This window comes from Choloepus didactylus, chromosome 7, assembly GCF_015220235.1.
Source record: "Choloepus didactylus isolate mChoDid1 chromosome 7, mChoDid1.pri, whole genome shotgun sequence".
Classification (NCBI taxonomy): domain Eukaryota; kingdom Metazoa; phylum Chordata; class Mammalia; order Pilosa; family Megalonychidae; genus Choloepus; species Choloepus didactylus.
In genome coordinates this window covers 65,735,958-65,741,365 of record NC_051313.1, presented here as the reverse complement: position 1 = coordinate 65,741,365, position 5,408 = coordinate 65,735,958, and positions in this window count along the sequence as shown.

Sequence of the window (5,408 nt, the reverse complement as noted above, 5' to 3'; positions counted from 1 at the left end):
CCTGCAACATAGACATCACCTAGGCGCTTCTTACGACTGCAGAATCTCAGGCTTCTCCCCACAACCTTGAAATCCAAATCTGCATATTAATACGATCTCCAGGTGAATTCATATGCATCCTAAAGTATGAAAGGCAATGTGCTTCTCCAATTTTAATGTACAAATAAATCACCTGGAATCTTGTTAAAATGCAGGTTCTGATCAATAGGTCTGTTCTAGTTTTCTAATGCTGCCAGAATGCAAAACACCATAGATGGATTGGCTTTTATAAAAGGGGGTTTATTTGGTTACAAAGTTACAATCTTAAGGCCATAATGTGTCCAAGGTAACACATCAGCAATCGAGTATTCACTGGAGGATGTCCAATGGTGTCCAGAAAACCTCTGTTAGCTGGGAAGGTATGTGGGTGTTGTCTGCTCCAAAGTTCTGGTTTCAAAATGACTTTCTTCCAGGACGTTCCTCTCTAGGCTGCAGTTCTTCAAAAATGTCACTCTTAGTTGCACTTGGGGTATTTGTCCTCTCTTAGCTTCTCCCCAAGAGTCTGCTTTCAACGGCCATCTTCAAAATGTCTCTGTAAGCTGAAGCTCTTATCTCAGTTCTAGAGCATTCTTCAAAGTGTCCCTCTTGGCTGTAGCTCCTCTTCAAAATGTCACTCTCAGCTGCAATGAGTTTCTTCTGTTTGTCAGCTCTTTTATATGGCTCCAGTGATTTAATTTAGACCCACCCTGAATGGGTGGGGTAACACCTCCATGGAAATTATCCAATTAGGGTCATCACCCACAGTTGGGTGGGGCACATTTCCATGCAAACAACCTAATCCAAACATTCTAACTTAATCCCCACTAATATGTCTGTCCCACAAGATTGCATCAAAGAATATAGCTTTTTCTGGGGGATATAATACATTCAAACTGGCACAAGGTCCGAGGAGCAGGGTAGGGCCAAGACTGATTTCTAAAATGCTCCCCGATGACTCAAGTTGCTTGGTCTACAGACCACATTTTCAGGAGTAAAGGTCTAGACTGAGGAGCAGTGTGAGCGTTGATAGTATTAAACAGAATATACTATTATAATCCAAAAACCAAAATAGTTTTTTTACAAACTATTGTGCCAATTAAATTTAAAATAGTTCATCTCTTGGAAAACTTACCATAATGAGTCAACAGGAGAGCAATGTTGGGTTGTGAATTACTGGGAGAATGAAAAAGTTAGAATTGGACCCCACAGCCAGAAGCAGTTTTCCATGGCTAACAATCTTCAGAATCTTCCAAGAGAGTGTGGTAAGGAGTCCCAAATAGTGACTGGTATGTGGTAGGTGCTCAAATAATATTGATTGAATCAATAAATACCGGATGCATCCAGGAAAGGCCTAGTAACTGGCCCATCAGGAATCCTCAATATACATAGTTCAATGGATAAACGAATGAGTAAATGGTGGAGTCGATGTATTTCTAAGGATATGTACTATTTAATGGAAAGTATTTCAGACTGTATCTTGCCAGGGACACCTTTCCAAGCTAAGCTCAAGAAGCTTCTCAAGATCCCCAGTCCCTCTCCGTGAATCCACAGCCCCTCCTGCACATCCCTAACACATCCCTTCTCTTGGTCTCTCTAATCCCTGTCACGTGTGAAAAATCTCAGTCTGCCCCCATGTGGTGGCTTGAAGCTGTATGTACTCCAGAAAAACATATTCTTAAATGTAATGCATTCCTGTGGGTGTGACCCACTGTAAGTAGGACCTTTTGATGAGGCTACTTTGGTTAAGGTGTGGCCCACCTCAGTAAGGATGGGTCTTAATCCTATTACTGTAGTCCTTCATAAGTGGAGTGAAACGCAGCCATAGAGAGAGAGAGAGAGAGAGAGAGAGAGAGAGAGAGAGAGAGAGAAAGCCACAGGAAGCAAGAAGCTGAAACAGAGCCAGGCAGAGAAGAAAGAGACCAGAAGATACCACCAGGTGTGTTGCCATGTGACAGAGGCAACCAGCCCCAGAATACCAGTCTTTGGGGAGAAAGCATCACCTTGATAATGCCTTGATGTGGACATTTTCTCAGCTTCACAACAGTGAGCAAATACATTCCAATTGTTTAAGCCGAACCATTGCATGACATTTGCTTGAGCACTAGGAAACTAAAATACCCCTTTAGACTGTGATCTCCCAGAAAACAAGTTCTTTGTCTTATTCATGCTTATCTCCCACAATGTCTGGACATAGTTGGCATATATTAAACATATGCTTAAAATCACACTCAAAAGTGAGAGCTATCTCTTTGATTTCTGGGAAGTTCATGCTCACTTCATGCTTGTATGCTCCTATCCTGTCCTCACTAGTAGATATGTATTGGCGAAAAAAGAAACTTGTATTGGGGAGACAAGAAACTTGTTCAGAAAAGATGACTGGAATGGAGAAGCAGTTCCCTCATGTTTCTGTGCTTTGGAGCTGAAGGGCATTAAGATGTTATGTTCCTACAAGGGGCATAAAGTTTAGTACAAGCTTTCTTGGTGTCATCCAAGAACTAGATCTTTATCTTTTTATAAAGTTCTCCTCTGAAGTGTTCTCACTAAGCCTGCAAAGAATGAATTGCATGAGTTTCTCAGCACTAAGTAATAGGCCAACTGTCTGGTTTTCCCATTCAAAGTTTCACAGAATCTATTTTCTTCTACTTCAAATGCTCAGTGATATCATCAGAAATACTGGAAGGTTTTTTGTTAAGAGAATATTTGGCTAATGAGGCAATTAGAGCTTCAGTTACACCTGCAAACAGTAAATGTAAATAAGAATTTACAAATATATTCCTCAATCTAGAAAGAAGTTTTCCTTTCCAAACTCCTTGCAATGCAGGAGCAGTCTGGCAGAAAAAATTTAGAAAAGATCTGGAAGGCCTCTTTGGCAGGTGCTGATTGAAATGGAAATTTTATGCATAAAAATTGATTATACCTGAAAATGTAAGACTACAACAAGAAAAATGAAATACAAGCAAGGTAGATTTCAGAGTTTTTATTGAATGTTTCTCTTTATGCTGCTCTTTATAAAGTAGTTCTGCTCAAGCTACTCCCTGGCTGCAACTGCAGAGAGCAAGAGCCTCAGGGGTATTTATTCAAAGCAGAGGAAGTGCTAAGAAGTGAGCCAGGTCAGTGGTTACCACCAAAGCCAACAAGTCAGTGCCAATGTTTCAGACAGCTGAAATTCATCTCAGGACTTTCCAGCCAAGAACACTTGCAACACCTGGGTACTAAGGTTAGGCCTCCCACACGTTGACACAGCTCCCATGGTCCTGTTGTTTGTGACCCTGCCTCCCCCTTTCCTCCCCTGGGTTTGGGGGTAAGTGAAAGAAGTGCCAAAGCAGGCCAGACAAAAAGGAGAATAAAATATTTATTCAAAATTTCACCCTTGAAATCTGGATGCGTTGTGATACTTTTCATTGGAAATGAAAACACTTCAAAGATATGGTGCCAATTGAAAATCTAGATAGAATTCCACTGAAATAGTATACAATGGAATTCAAGTGACTAAAATCCTTTCACTGCATTATTAAAGTATAATTTTTTAGAGATTTGTAATAATAAAATTCTGCTTGATACAGAAGTATGAAGGAGTAGAGAGATACAGTTGCACAGAGCTGTGGATAGAATCATTTTTGAACCAGCCACAGTAACAACAATTCTAATGGGGAGGGAGGTGGTACAATTGTGTATGTACATGGTCATTGTCATTACATTGTCCAAAAAGAAAAAGCTGGTATGTTTGGCTTATATGCATGCACTAATGCAATAAGTCTTTCATAATATCTGTTACAAGAGGGATTTTAAATAGGACAAGTGGTAGAAGGTGGCCAGTGGGAGAAGCCACAAAGAGGATATTTGATTTAGCTGGGGAGATTTTTAAATTACAATACCCCCTTTCCACAAGTGCCACAATCAGAGCAGGGGATGAGGACAAGCATCAGCAATTTGTAATCAAAAAAAGCTTCCTGGAGGAACCTAAGATGGCGGCTAGGTGAGACAGAGAAAAAAACACCTCCATGTAAAACACTAGATAAAAAACCAGAAAGTTACCCAGGACACCACTTCCAGAGTAGCACCAGCCAGACAAGTTATGCTAAAGCCACAGGGAATGTGCATTTGGTGAAACCAGGAGTCTGCATTCTGAAATGAGTGAGTGAGTCAGCTGAATCCCTCAGCCACGCTGCGGTATGGGGAAATGGTGGGTTAGCATTTGAAAAAAAAAAAAAAGAAAAAGAAGCCTGGGAACAGCTGCAGATAAGACGGGAGCGGTCTGGACTAACGCCTCGGTGTCTGGGGTGGAGGATACCCCTTCCCACACCCACTGCTGATTGTCTCGGGTCCAGGGGAGCAAAGGGGAGATGCACGACTTGCAGCCGTCTCCCCAGAGGATGGGGCTATTCCTGCCCGGGGCTGAACCCACAGCACAGAGCCGAGCCAAGAAACCCAGCGTGACAGGGAGTCTTTCCCGCAGCACCACTCACACGACACATTATCGGCCAGGGACAGTGGGCTTGAATACACCCACGGCTGATTCTCCCAGAGCTGGGAGAGTGGAGCTGTGCAGAAAGGGGGAAGTTAATGCATCCCATTCATCCATCTTTGAAGCGGGCTGGGAACGCCCCTACACAGCCCAGTGGCCCAGGGCTTCCCTGGAGGCTGGCACTCACTTGTGATGTGGCACGGCCCTCCCCCACTCAGCAGAGGTCCTGGAAAAGCACAGCAGGAAGGGGGGAACAACTCGGAAATCCCAGGGAACCTAGGCCAATACCAAGGACTTTTGTGTCAGTGGCAGAGAACAGCCTTAAATCTTCAGGAACACCTGGGAGGTTTGATTATTAAACCTGCCCTTCCTCCCTAACTGCTCAGGCACACGTCCCTCATTGAGGGCAGACAGCACCGACAACACACCCAAACTAAGTGCACCAATTGGACCCCAAAAGAATCAGATCCCCACACACCACAAAGTTGGGGAGAACTGACTTGAGGGGAATAAGTGACTCACGGACGCCATCTGCTGGTTAGTTAGAGAAAGTGTATGTCACCAAGTTGCAATTCTAACAAATTAAAGATCAAGTAAAGCAAATGCGAAGAGGCCAAAAACAACAGAAAATCTTAAAGCATATGATAAAACCAGATGACATGGAGAACCCAAACCCAAACACTCAAATCAAAAGATCCGAAGACACACAGTTCCTGGCAGAATTAATCAAAGAACTACAGACAGGCAATGAGAGCATGGCACAGGATATAAAAGACTTGAAGAAGAGCATGGCACAGAATATAAAAGACATAAAAAAGACCCTAGAAGAGCATAAAGAAGATATTGCAAGAGTAAATAAAAAAATAGAAGATCTTATGGAAATTAAAGAAACTGTAGGCCAAATTAAAAAGACTCTGTATACTCA